Below are 15,125 nucleotides of genomic sequence, written 5' to 3'. Positions count from 1 at the left end.
GACTCTTACTCATTACTGAGCCCTTCTCCCTCCAGACCTCAGCCACCGGAGTAAATAACCCTCCACCAGAGGAGGCACCCAGTGTAGCTGAAGTGTGAATGATGTAGAAGGACCAGCACTAAGCATACACCAGGCACTAAGCATACACTCCCTGATGGGATCCTCACTACTCGATCCAGATGGCCATTTTAAGCCCTGCCCTCAAATCTCCTACTCCTCCCCAGTTCCGCTGATGGCCTTCACCCACACTTCATTGAGAAAACTGGAACTTTGAGAAGGAAATTCCTTCATCTTCCCAGCACCAAGTTCCTAAGCCTAATGAATCTATACCCCTCTTCCCTTTATTCTCCCCTTACCATGGAGAAAGAAAACTTCCCACGACCAAAAGTGATCCCTCCTGTTGGCTCCAAAGTCCCTCCTATGGACTTCACTCCTTCTTTGTTCCTTCTTCCATCAAAATTCTCTCCCTCTTTAGTGAATCAGTCTCATTGGCATAACAATATGCTCTAGGTCTCCTGCATTTACAAACAAACAAACAAAAGCCTTGCTATCACATTCTTCTGTAGCTGCTGCCTTAATTCTCTAAGGTTTTTGCATGTGTCCACATTTCTTCTCCCCTATTCATTCCAACCTATTATTTTTTATTTTAACTTAATATACAGAAAGACTATTAGAAGGATCAGCAGTATTCAAGGTTCTTATGGACACCTCTCATATTCAGTCTCCCTACATTTCCTCCAAAGTTAACCCTATCTGAATTTTGTTTTTATTATGCCCTTGGTTTTTCTTAATCAGACATACTGTAAAATAATTGAGATACAATAAAATGAACATAATTTAACAGTATAATTGGATGAATTTTGGTATAAATATATACCTTCATGTTACCACCACTATAATTAAAATCTAGCACATTTCTTTCGGTCCCCAAAATTTCTTGCCCCTTTGTAGTCGGTCTCCACCAGCACCTTCAGCCCCTAACAACCAGTGATTTCTATAACTATAGTTTTACTTTTTCTAGAACTTTATATAAATGGAATCACATAGTACAGTCTTTTGTGTTTGATTTCTTGCAGTTAATATAATACTTTTGAGAATTATCCATGCTGTTATATATATTAATACTTCATGCCTTATGCTGAAGAGTAATCCATGTATGCATATGTCACAATGTGTTTATCCTTTCACCAGTTGAAGGACATTTGGGTTGTTTCCAGATCTCGGCTATTATTACTAAGAATGCTTTGCACATTTAGGTACAGGTCTTTGTTTAAATGTATGGTTTTTTTCTTTTTAAGTTTATGTATTTATTTTGAGAGAGAAAGCAAGTGGGGGAGAGGCAGAGAAAGAGGGAAAGAGAGAATCCCAAGCAGGCTCCACACTCAGCACACTCACCCACAGTTGTGGGGCTTGATCTCACAACTGTGAGATCATGACCTGAGCCAAAATCAAGATGCTCAACCTACCAAGCCACCCAGGCATCCCTGTAAATATAGGTCTTTATTTCTCTTGGGTAAATACCTGGGGAAGGGATTGCTGGTTCTATGGAAAGTGTACATTTAATTTTACGGAAACTGCCAAACTTTTTCCTAAGTGGTTGCACCGTTTTTTCATCCTCCCACCCCCCCAGTAATATATGAGAGTTTCAGTTTCTTTATATTTTCCTTAACACTTGGTATGGTTGATCTTTTTAACTGTAGCCATTCTAGTGAGCATGTACTGGTATCTCATTATGGTTTTAATTTGCATTTCTCTCTTGGCTAATGATGTTGAGCATCTTTTTATGTGTTTGTCATCCATATATTCTCTTTGGTGAAATATCTTTTCATATTGCTTGCTCATTTTTAAAATTAGGTGTTTGTCCTCTTATCAAGTTGTAAGAGTTCTTTATATGTTCTGGATTCAAGTCTTTTACCAGATACATGTTTTGCAAAGTTTTCTCCCAATTGGTGGATTGCATCTCCATTTTCTTAACTGTGTCTTTCAAAGAACAAATGATTTTAATTTTGATGAAAACCAGTTTATGAATTTTTTCTTTTACAGTTTATACTTTTTGTGATCTAGCAAAAAAAAAAAAACCAAAAAAAAAGTTGTTACTCCAAAGTCACAAATATCTTCTCCTAAGACTTTTTATACTATAATTTTAATAGTTTTAGCTCTTATATTTAGGTCGATGATACATTCCAAGTTAGTTTTTGTGTGTGACGTAAGGTAAGGGCCAATTGTTGTAGCACCATTTGTTAAAAAGACTCTCTTTTCCCTGTTGAAATATCTCAACACCCTTGTCAAAAATCAATTGACCATACATGAGTGGGTCTATTTCCGGAGTGGGTCTACTCTTTTCAGTTGATCTAGGTCAATAGGTGTTTCTCCTTATGCTAATATCACACTAGTTGTTCAGTAAGTTTTTGGGAGCCAGGTAAAGTAAGTTTCTTTTACTTTTTCAAGATTCTTTGGCTATTTTAGTTCCCTTGAATTTCCATATGAATCTTAGAATCAACTTGTCAATTTCTGTTAAAAAAGCCTGCTAGGAGGCTCTACTTGCCATAATGGTGGCATGAAGAAGAGGTAGAGAAATTCCCCTCGGTAGCAAATTAGTATAAAACTGAACAAAATTATTCACAACAACCATTTCATAGCACTGGAAAGTGACCAAAGACAGGCAACAATATACAAATTTTTGTTCATGTGGATTCTACCATACCAAATAAAAAGAATGAGTTTGTGGCCTTCATGCTGGTCAGGGCACAGGAGGAGGCATTCCCATGGACCCACCCCCATGTCGAGGAGCAAAAACATACAGTTTTATCAGCTGGGTAAAGTGGTTGTCTTGGCTTGGGGGGGAAGAGAGTGGGATAGCTAGTATGGAGAAAGTTTAGAAATAAGAGAGTTAAAGGAGGGCTGATATAAATAAAATTTCCACATAGTTCTGCATGTAGTATAGCGTGCTGTACTACATGTGCACCCCAAAGAACCCAGTGAAAATGGAAAGTCTGAGGTTATTTGTGAATTCACTATACCTTTAAATGTGCTCCTCAACCTACACACAGCTCAGGAGAAAGCGACGTCCTCACCGGCTTGAGGATCAAGTATAACCCGTACCCAGAGCTTTGACTTACCAATAAGCTATGTAGGCATAGGGTCGACCTTAGGGAGCCAAGCATCCTCCTCCAGGAAAAAACAGAACAAAACTGAGTAGAGACACCAATGGCTGCACACTCTGGAAAATGTAAGCTTTTACAATTTTTCGTGCAGAGAAGTTAGTTACCTACTGGCACAAAACCCAACAATCATAAGAAGAATAAAACAGACCCCCAAATCACTAAACAGATTGTTAACAATGTTTGCTTTTTAACCCAAAATATTATTAGATATACAGAGACCCATACACAGAAATAAAAACCAGTCTATGAAAACTGATTCCAATTGGCCCCAGGTGTTAGATTTAGCACAAAAAGTTTTCAAAGCAGCTGTTACAAGTATGTCTAAGGAATTTTTAAAAATGTATATATTTAAGTAATTAAGGGAAAATATACTAATAATGAGAGAACAAATAAGGAACCAGAGAAGCAGATCCTATAAAAAAAAAAAAAGATCCAAATGGAAATTCTAGAGCTCAGAAGTTGCATATTGAAATGAAAAATGTATTAGGTGAACTCAACAGAAGATTCGACCTGGCAGAGGAAAGTCAGTGAGCTTAATGAGCACTGGGTGTTGTATGGAAGCCAATTTGACAATAAATTACATTTTAAAAATAAATAAATAAATAAAAATGGAAAAAAAGATAGATGAATAGAATTATAAATCTGAAGAACAGAGAGAAAAAAGATTTAAAAAAATGGACAGAATCTCATGAAACAGTTCATGCTACATGTAGTTGAAATCCCACAAAGGGAGGAAAAATAAAGTGGCAGGAAGCATATTTAAACGAATAAAGAATGAAAACAATGCAATTAATGGTCCACTCCTTTCTGTTTCTGACGAAACAATAGAAGCCAGAAAACATTGGAATGATAATTCAGATGTTAAAAGAAAAAAAACAAGAATTCTATGTCTAGACTATTTTTCAGAAATGAGGACAAAATAAAGACAATCCCAAATAAACAAACTGGTGAAATTTGTTGCCAGCATATCTGCACTATAAGAAGTGCTAGAGGAAGGGGCACCTGTGTGGCTCAGTGGGTTGAGTCAGACTTTTGCTCAGGTCATGATCTCATAGTTCATGAGTTTGAACCCCATGTGGGGCTCTGTGCTGGCAGTTCAGAGCTTGGAGCCTGCTTCAGGTTCTGTGTCTCCCTTTCTCTCTGCCCCTCCCCTGCTTGTGCTCTGTCTCTCAAAAATGAATAAACGCTAAAAAAATTTTTTTTTTAAAAAAGAAAGAAATGTTAGAGGAAGTCCACCAGGCTAACGGGAAATGACACCAGATGGTAGCTCATTCTCCCTTAGGAAGAAATGGAAAACACTGGAATTGGTAAATATGAGCATAAATATGAAAGATTATACTTATGTATTTTTCCTTTTATTCTTTTAATTTCTTTAAGAGGTATATGAATCTTAAAGCACACATTATATACTGTATTATGAGGTTTACAGCATATCCAGGTGTAATAAATATGACAATAGCACAAAAGGAAGAGAAATGCTGTTAGGCTACTGATAAATTCCTATATTTCAGCAGAAGTTTATAAGTATGTATTTAAGGTAGGTTGGTAGAAGTTAAAGATACATATTATAACCTTACAGGAACGACTAAAAAAATAATGCAAAGAAATACAGCAATCAAGTTAACAGATGAATTTAAATGGAAGACAAAAAATAAGTTTTAAGCACAAAAAGTAGTAAAGGACGAAGAGGGGAGTGGCAACAATAAAAAAGATGAGAGGGATAGAAAAAAAATAGCAAAATGGCCTACCTCATCCAACCATTTTGATAATTACATTTAATATGAGGCAGTAAACACTCCAAAATTCAGAGATTGTCAGACTGGATTTTAAAAAGCAAGATCCAGGGGTGCCTGGGTGGCTCAGTCAGTTAAGTGTCTGACTCTTGGTTTCGGCTCAGGTCATGAACTCACGATTCGTGATTTCAAGCCCCGTGTTGGGCTCTGCACCTGCAGCCAGCGTGGAACCTGCTTGGGATTCTCTCTCTCTGCCCCTCTCCTGCTCTCTCTCTCTCTCAAAGCAAATACATAAACATTAAAAAAATAGGGAGCAATATTCAATATATGTTTTCTGCCAGAGGTGTACTTTAAATGCAGTGACACAAATGCTATCCAATGTATTTTTCACTTTGGTTATTATATTTTTCACCTCCAGAAGTTCCACTTGGGTCTTTTTCACATCTTTAAATTCTCTCTTCATTATTGCTATATTTTCTCCTACCTTTGAACACACACAACACATTTATAATAGCTGTTTTAATGCCCTTGTCTACTAGTTTAATTATCAATATCACCTCTATACCTGTTTCTGTTGATTGGTTTTGTCTAGGTTCCAGGTCATTATTTTCCTGCTTCTTTGCATGCCTCGCAGTTATTTATTTTTGGCAGATACTGGACATTATGAATTCATGTTCCTGGTTGCTAGATTTTCTTGTATTCCTTTAAATCATGTTTGTTTGTTTGTTTGTCTGTTTGTTTGTTTTTTCTGGCACACAGTTATTTAGTTCACCCTTGGATCCTTTCAAGCTTGCTTTAAGCTTTGTTATTTTGGGTCCACCTCAGCCTTTAGTCAGATTTGAAGCCCACTGCTAAGGTGTTTGACCTCTAAGGTTCCTACCTGGTGCCACATATGTTATGAGATCTTTTCACTCTGACTTGTGGGTACAGGAGCTTTTCCGACTCCTGTGTGAGACCCATTCCTTTCTAATGGGTATTTCCCTGACCTTGGGTAAGCCTGTCTCACTCAAGCATAGATACATACTCAGCCAAAAACATTAGGGTGACTCCTCTGCAGATCTATGGAGCTTTTTCTTTTTCTTTTTTCTTTCTTTTTTCTTTTTTCTTTTTTAATTTACATCCAAGTCAGTTAGCATATTGTGCAATGATGATTTCAGGAGTAGATTTCAGTGATTCATCGCCTATGTATCATACCCAGTGCTCATCCCAACAAATATCCACCTTAATGCCCCTTGCCCATTTAGTCCATCCCCCTTCCCATCACACCTTCTGAAGTTCTCTTTCTACAAACTTCCCTCTTCTGCAGTATTCTGTCAGGCAAACTGTGGCTGCCTTGTTCTCCCTTCACTCCAGTCTCTGTTTACTCTAGTCAGCAAGATCACTGGCCTCTGGGTTCCTCCTTCCTATACTACCATCTAGAAACTCCTTCCAGGAGATAAGCTGGTATAATTACAGATCTCACCTTGTTTGTTTTCCTTCACTCAGGCATTACAGTCCTGCTCTGCTGTTGTTCAATTTCTAAAAAGCATTGTTTCATACAATCTTATACTTTCTTAGTTACAGTAAATTTACTCTCCATTCCAGTATCTTGGCTAGAAGCAGAAGGTTCAGTTTCCTTCCTTTTTAAAAATACTTTTACAATATATAATATGTATCTACAAAAAATATTTTTAAAATGTTGGGTATTCTAAGATGATTTTAAATGCATAGTAAATAATATCATGAGTTGTTTTTTAATGGTTTGTTTTCTCCACTCAAAGTAATATTTATAAGATTCATCTTTGTTGGTCCATGTAGCTTATTTTTGGTGCTGTATAACATTGCATTATGTGACCATACAAAAACTGACATCTCTTTTCTTCTGTCAGTGTTTGGACTGGTCTAATCTTGTGCTATCTTGGCGCTATTAGGATCATTCTTAAATGTGTCTTCTAGTAGACTCATGCAAGAATTTCTCTAGGATATATACCCAGAAGTGGAATTACTGGGTTTGAGCATAGTTAATATTCACTTTTTAGGAAGATGCCCTCCTTTTCAGTTTCCAATCTACTAGACTACATTTAGTTTCTCAACCCCTCTTTACCAACTCAGGGCCTTTGCACAAATAATTTCCCTGAAACACTTTACCCACTTGCCATTTACAAAGTTCACCCTTTGCAGTCTTTAGATGTCAGCCTAAATGTCACTTCTGCAGAGAGGCCTTGGCTGACCATCCACTAGAAAGCAGGTTTCTCTCCTTCATTCACTATCATGGCATCCAGTTCATTTATTGCCTCTGTTCCTCCCTGGGCTGTAAGGTTCATGAGGGTAGAAACAGTGTCTATCTTGTTGAACATTATTTATATATAGTGCCTAGCTCAAGGCCTGGGATGTTTTTAAAGTTTTTAAAGTAGATATTTTTAAAAATGTTTTCTGGATGAATAAATAAACCAAGGCATTATCATCTTTTTATTATCTCTTTATTATTTTATTACTATTTTATTATTTTTATTATCTTATTATTGTTTTACAAATAAGGATATTGAGACTCAGGAAAGATTATATAACATAGCAACATGATACAGATAGTGGATGAAGAAGCCAGGATTTGACTGTAGGCATGTTTTTCTAGGCTTTAGATAATATATTTAAAATAACAGAATCTTCCAATAATTGTGAAGGTAATCTCTTAATTTCTGGGACTCTTCCAACATTTAGTGTTCCAGAACTTTGGGGAACTTCTTTAGCAGGAACTAACTAGAATTCAACCACAGGCTATTGGGCATCTCTTACTCTGCACACTAAACATAGGTACTCTAGGGGCGCCTGGGTGGCGCAGTCAGTTGGGCGTCCCACTTCAGCCAGGTCACGATCTCGCGGTCGGGGAGTTCGAGCCCCGCGTCAGGCTCTGGGCTGATGGCTCGGAGCCTGGAGCCTGTTTCCGATTCTGTGTCTCCCTCTCTCTCTGCCCCTCCCCCGTTCATGCTCTGTCTCTCTCTGTCCCAAAAAATAAATAAAAAACGTTGAAAAAAAAATAAAAAAAAAACATAGGTACTCTATAAATTATTGCTACCTCATAGAGGAGTTTGTATGGAGGGCGGGGGATAGGATTACAGGAATATATTTAACTTAATTAAACTTGGACTATTCCACTGATTTAAGATCAACCTTATCTGTGTTTAAAACATAAAGTAGAATAAGTTTCTATAAATTCCTTGAGTACACGAACCATATCCTTATATCAGCATGTCCTGGATGTCTAGCAGTGTATCTAACTAATAACAGGTACTCAAATACATATTAAATAAGTAAAAAGTGGCAGAAGCTGGGTCGTGAGAGGAAACACCATTTCACCTTAAAGGTAAATAATGCCACTGAGATTATATGCCCAATGTTTTCATATTATGTATGTGAATATATACATGCAGATACACGAATGAAGTAAAACAATAGCATTTCCTGAAGACTATTACAAAAGATAAGCACTGTAAGTTGTAATGAAATTAAGTTACATGATAAACTAGTATATCCTGGCTAAGAGGACCCTTGGAGCTATGGAATTGTTGGTTGAATTCTCCCTTAGCGCAGACTTAACTACAACCACATACAACATACACTTGCACACACACACACACACACACACACACACACATGCACGCACACACACACACCAGAAAAAGAAATCTAATAAATACAATTCTGGTAGAGACATGAAAGCAAAACTAAAATCTAAGGGATAGCAACATAATGCCAGTTGTTCTTGTGTAAGGCTATATGGCATCATGGCTAAAAATAGGGGCATGAGCATCAATCTGGGTTCAAACCCAGCTCTGCCATTTAGTTCTATAAGAACTCAGCAAGTCCCTCAGCTTTACTTTTCTCATCTGAAAAGTGAGGACACTAACACCTGCTTCAAGGTTAAATGACATAATAGGAGTATTTAAACATGTTAAATGCATGTTACTGTCTACCACGCTGGCCTTTCCCTCTCCAATCCTATTCATGCATCCTTCGCACCCCCACCGCTGGGAAGGAGTGTGCCTATACCTTCTTGACAGTTTTTCTACCTCCAGTGGAGCTGCTTTCCAAATTATTTTCCATAAAGTCATTATATCATATTGGTAATTTGAGTAACACACTTTAATGGTCAACTCATGGAACTGGAGACCTCTTGTGTTTAGGACAGTACAGAAAGTATTTTTTCTATATACTTGCCATGGCCTCCTTTTTCTCCTCAAACAGTAGATTGTTGTGAAGTATCAGCCTAACTGGATCAATCTGCTATCCTAACAGTTCATGCCAAATGTATTAGAAACATAAACAATGTATTAATGCCCATTCTAAGGTACAAATACTATATCCTCATGATGACTGAACATAAAGGGTTCTTGAACAACAATTAAAACAAGAAAGACCTTGAGTAAGGTTCGAGAGCCAGAGAAATACCAGTCTTGCAGAGCACAGGGGAAAGAAGCAGAGTACACATGTGGTTGAATCCCAGCTCCATCCCATTTTTTGTGATCCTTGAAGCCAGATATCTTTGTGAGCAGTAGTTCCTTTATGTATAAAGTGAGAATATACCTGCCTCTCAAATTTTCCGTGACAATTAAATGATACAATTTCTGCTAAATTGCTTTGCATAGTATGTGGCACAACGTAGACTACAAAAAAAAAGAAAAAGAAAAAAAAAGTGGTTTCCTTCCCAAATCTCTTGAGTGTTCTAGAGTCCCAGTGGAAGGAAGCTTAAAAAAAATCCTTTCAGAGAGTAAGAGGCAGCTGGATGGGAGTGGGAGAGTCTTGTCTGAGGCTCTGGAGGTCTTCCTGTTTTTACAAATTCATGAGTTATGGAGGCAGCAAACGGAGTAATAGCAAAGCAAGAGAAATTTCTCTCTCTTTGATTTTTCTTTGACTTGCATTCCTTGTCTTCCTAAAGTATCTTCCTCTGGGGTCTGCATTGTAGCTTAGATTCTTGTAGAAGAAAATATCCAGGTAACATGACCACATATATTAAGAATTGAGCCTTGAAGCTATGATAAAGGTATCATAGAGGCATAAATCTTTAGTGGTTATGCATTTTCGTAAGGATTAGTAAATTCTGTGAAGCTTCATTTCTTCTTTCAACTGACAATTATTGAGTATTGATATATCCTAATATATTAGGAACTATGCTAGATACTAGTGATATAGACATAACACTATTCAAGTTGTTTGCAGTTCAAATGCTTTTCTTTTACCCTCAACCCATGCAAACAAAGATATTTACACAAAGACAAAACTCTTCCATGCTGATCTATGAGCATTGTCAGCCTTTATAATGATAGGAAGTCAAAGGGGGGAAATTCCTAAAAGCTATAGACAAAACAATTAGACACATAAGAAAGAGTGAAATCACAGGAATAAAAGGCATAGCATAGGGAATATAGTCAATGGTATTGTGATAGTGTTCTGTGGTGACAGAAAGTAGGTACACTTTTGGTGAGCATAGCATAAAGTATAATCTTGTCATATAGTTAAAATTAATGTAACCTTGTATGTCAAATATATTTCAATTAAAAAAACTTAAAAATTGTTTCCAATAAAGTGAAATTTTAATCTTGATATCTTCATTGATATTTTTAATCATATCTAGGCAGTATCTGAAATATCTGCTTTTCGTCTTTTTACTTATAATAATTAATATCAATTACCGTAGTTTTCTTTCTGGCACATAATATGCTCTAATGTTGCATGGCTTGAGTGTGTTGAGATGCATATAATTTTTTATGTTGTGCACTAATCCCACACATGGACTCCATTGGATTTTCTTACATTCAAATTTCCTTTGCCGCATCTTTCATAGTTATTTTAAATTAATTTTTCCTTGCTATACCATTTGCATTGTTATTAAATCCCTTTGGAATCAAGGAAAATAAATAGAAATATATGCCTTCAGCTACTATGCTAGATTTGTTGAGGACAACTTCCCTTTGTATGTTCTATCAGAAACTCAGCTTCTCACAAGATTTTTCAAACCACAGTTGAAAGATAATGATTGCAATAACAAATGTTAATTTTATAGGATTAACCTATTTTCTTAAGAATAATAAATTAGGGTATTTACTTTTTAATAGCCCAAATTTCAGGGCCCTTTCCATCTAGTTACAAATGAAGTACCTATTAGATATGTTGATAAAGAGATGTATTAATACATTTATGTTTAAAAACATTACAATCCGTTTCTTCCAACCATTTCCTTACTGTTTGATTTGTAACTGGCAGAATAGTTAAAGGTTCAAAAAGCCACTGGGAGTCTTTCTTTTGGGATATGTCCAGCTCATAGCATGAAATATTATAGCTGCATAAATCATTAATACCACTTTAATCCTCTGTTCGAAACTGCAGTGTGAACCAGCCTGTTTTGCTGTGTAAACCACACCATGGGAGCATGTCAAGCACCTTTTAGATGCTGCTCTAATTCTTTCAGCACTTAGCACAGTGCCTCTGAGCACGATAGGCTCAGTTATGCATGTTTTCTTTGCTGGGTCCAGATCATTTGGGTGCATTTGATACACTAAATCATTAATAGGTGAAGAAGGGCCCATAGTCAGTTCAATTCAACAAGCATTTATGGAGCACCTATTATGTAATCTGATCATGTCACTGCCACACTTAAAATCTTTCTATTATTCCCTATAGTTTTCAGGATAAAATCCAACCTCCGTAATACAGCATATGAGGCCCTACATGATCTATCAATAATGGCAGATATGTGACATGCAGGGTCCCACTCTCCTCTTCTACTTCCCTAACAAATGGAACTAATGTATTTCCTCACATTTCCCACAGTCTGGACATGGTTTGGGAATCTTTCTCAATGCGATGTTCCAGGCAACTACCACCATTAGACCAGAGTTAAAATCTATTTGCTAGTCTTTCCAGGCTATCTGTAGACTTCCAAGCATCACCAAACACCATTTGCTTCAATGACATAAAATGACATTTATCTCCCTAAACAGGCGAGATTGTCACATTTAGGTGCCTTTGCATATACTGTTCCCTCTCCCTGAAATAACCTTCCTCCTTTTCCATGTTTAGCTAACTCCTGCTCATCCTGCACAATTCAGATCAAGCTTCACCTCCCCAGGCAGATTCAGATCCTTTCTTCTGTGCTCTCAAAGTAATCTGCACTTAGTATTTTATCATTCTGGACTGTAATTGTTAATTGCTTGTCTCTCTCCCTGTCAAAAATTAAATTCTTTGAGAGTAGAAGTCATGCTTTATTTTGCTTTGCTTCTCAGGCAGCCAGCACAGTATTCAAAACCCGGTGCACAGTATTCAATAAATGTTCAAGAACAAATGTTCTAGCCATTGAACTACATTCTAGGAAACCAAAGAGAACAATGTAAAGGAACAAGAAACATTTATTGAGCACTTACAATTTGCCAGGCCCTGTTCTAAGCACTTTACATAGATTATCTTGTTCAAACCTTACAGTAACAACCTTTCAATATAGATTCTATGATTACCCTCCTTTTGTTAAGAGAGAAAACGAAGACACAAGCCAGGTGACCTGGCCAGGGTAACACCCAGGCAGATAGTCTGGTTCTGGAATTCCTAACCATTATGCTCCACTGCCTGTGGCCTGCATGGACTCTGTCCTCAAGAAGTTCAAAAGTTGATGAGGCACCTGGGTGGCTCAGTCAGTTAAGCGTCTGACTGCAGCTCAGGTCTGACCTCACCATTGGTGAGTTCGGGCCCCACGTCAGGCTCTGTGCTGACAGCTCAGAGCCTGTAGCCCACTTCAGATTCTGTGTCTCCCTTTCTCTCTGACCCTCCCCAACTCAAACTCTGTGTCTCTCTCTCAAAAATAAATAAACATTAAGAAGTTCATAGGTTGGGGGTGATAGGCAGGGGAGTGATTAATCACTATATAGCATGGAAGCACAATAATAGATGTATGTGCAACATAAAAAGTAGCACAGTGAAGGGAGTGATTAATGTCGTTGAGGGTAAAAAGACAAGGGTTCAGGGAAGGTTCCACTAAAGAAATAGTATTCAGATTAGGTTTGAAAGACTACAAAGAACACATGAAATTCAGACACACGGAAAGGTATGCTGGGCAGAGAGAAGAGTACCTGCAAGGCACAGAGGAGGGAAGCAGGATGATGTCTGGGTATCCGGACCAGCCACTAGTCTAGTTTGCTCTAGTTTGCAGAGCCCAGCACAAAATGGAAATGTGGGGCCCCTTGTTCATAAATTATTAAGAGTTCCAAACTATTATAGCAAAGCATTAAATCAAAGAGCCCTTCTAGGGATGGTGACTTATGCAATGGCATAGGTTGCAAATCCATGAAGCCAGACCTATCGGGCGCCATAAATGCTCCAGCACTGCTGGAACAAGAAGTACCTGGGGGCACAAGTACTTTATGAGACAGGAAATGACACTGAGGAGGCCAGCAGAGGTCAGATCCTTTGCCATGCTGTGCAGCTTGGACTTTGCTCCATAGTTAAAGAAAGCCAAATAAAGTTTCTCAGAAGTGATGCAACTTGATTGGTTTAGTTTGCAAAAATATACTTCCGGCACTCCCACTGGGAGTATATGGAGGAAAGTGGTGGTGGCGGCGAGAGGGGGTGGGGGTGTAGGACAGGAGGAGAAGCAATTATATGGATACGGACAGGCTCAAGGCTTGAACTCGTGCTCTTCAGTGGGGATGTCAGAGAAATGAGTAGGAGCATAACACTCAAGGTGCTTGAGGCGCCTGTGAGGAAAGAGAAATAGACCCAAGGCTCAACCAAAGGTGCGGGGTCCAGGAGAGCACATCATTTTGCTTAGGCCTACCAGACCAATTTAAAGTAGTGCTTCATATAATTACTTAGCATCATTTATATCAGGGACACTCCCAATTCTGGAGGAGGCCAATGCACAAACTGCAAGAAATGAAGTTTTTGTGCGGATTTCCACTTCTCCAACTCCCACAAGCAAAGAGGCGCATGAAGAGTCTATTTATTTGTTTCTTGATCTCTTTCCAAAGAACCATGGTTTTTTTGGGTCACTTGAGTTTTCCCATGGAACAGAGAAAGAAATAATCCTAAAACCCTTCCAATGTGATTTCTCAATTGCCAAACTGTTCTCAAGAAGCTTCCCGAGTGCTCTTTGGTTTTCTGGCACTATTTGACTGTGATCTCCAATATACTAAGGATAAAATTAAATAACATGTTAGTGCTTTGAAAATGGAAGTTCAATATAAATACAGCATAGTTTAATTTACATGAAGACAGTAAGCATCCAGATCCTGGGAAGCTGACAATGGTTCACAAAACTAAGTTACTCCTCCTTAACCATCTGATGGTGTGATCTATTTAGTTTTTCAAGGTTCAGTCCATTTGTAGAAATCTTAATCACGTTAACCTCCCTTTCTCACCTCTTTGCTGGTAAAACTTAGGGGGCCAGAATAGCAACACACACAAACTGAAATAGTCAAAGCATGAACCTGCTCACAAGTCATCATTATCTTTATTAAACAATTTTTTTTAAATGGGAACATCACAGATTGTATTTGGGTTTAACACCTCTCTGGTTCCAGGGGCTCACTTTCACTTTTAAATTGTTTCTTTAATGTTCTAAGTGCTTCTAAAGAGGAAAGCAGTCATCTAACAATATGCTAACAATGGTGCAGCTTGGTGTAGCTGGAAGATCATGAGCTTTCATGGGATGAGGGTTGGTACAGGTGTGATTTGGGGAGGGTTATTTAATCTCCCTCTTCCTCAGTTCCCCTGGGTGTGAAGTGGGTTCATATCTGCATTGCAAGATCAGTGTAGAGGTGAGTGAGCTCTCGGATGTGTATTCTAGCGTCCCAAAGCAGACCTTCAATAGAGTGAAGGGTCCTGAGTAGGTTGTGTGTGTCTTTGGTAAGGGAAATTAAATGTTATTTGATACCTCTATACTCTCTACCCAATTTTTCTTGGTTGAGTCTGAGAGCACCTAGTGTATTTCTCCCGTTTGGGCGTAACCAAGTGGTGAGATCCTTACGGATTGCAGCTTCAGAACACCAAGTCACCGAAACTGAAGTCTGCTCTGTTGGGGTCAGATCCTGAGACACTACTGGCACTGGGAAACTCAGAATCATCATTTCTCACACAACTGGGGAGCTCTCTTTTTTTTCTCAGGAATTGCTTTTTAGCCTTCAAATCCAGTGCTTACTAGTAATTTCCTCAGAAGTCTTTTCCCACCTCCCTAACCTCTCCATGCGATCAGATCCCCTGCTATAAA

Source organism: Prionailurus viverrinus, chromosome C1, assembly GCF_022837055.1.
Source record: "Prionailurus viverrinus isolate Anna chromosome C1, UM_Priviv_1.0, whole genome shotgun sequence".
NCBI classification, from domain to species: Eukaryota; Metazoa; Chordata; class Mammalia; order Carnivora; family Felidae; genus Prionailurus; species Prionailurus viverrinus.
This window is presented reverse-complemented; position numbering follows the sequence as displayed.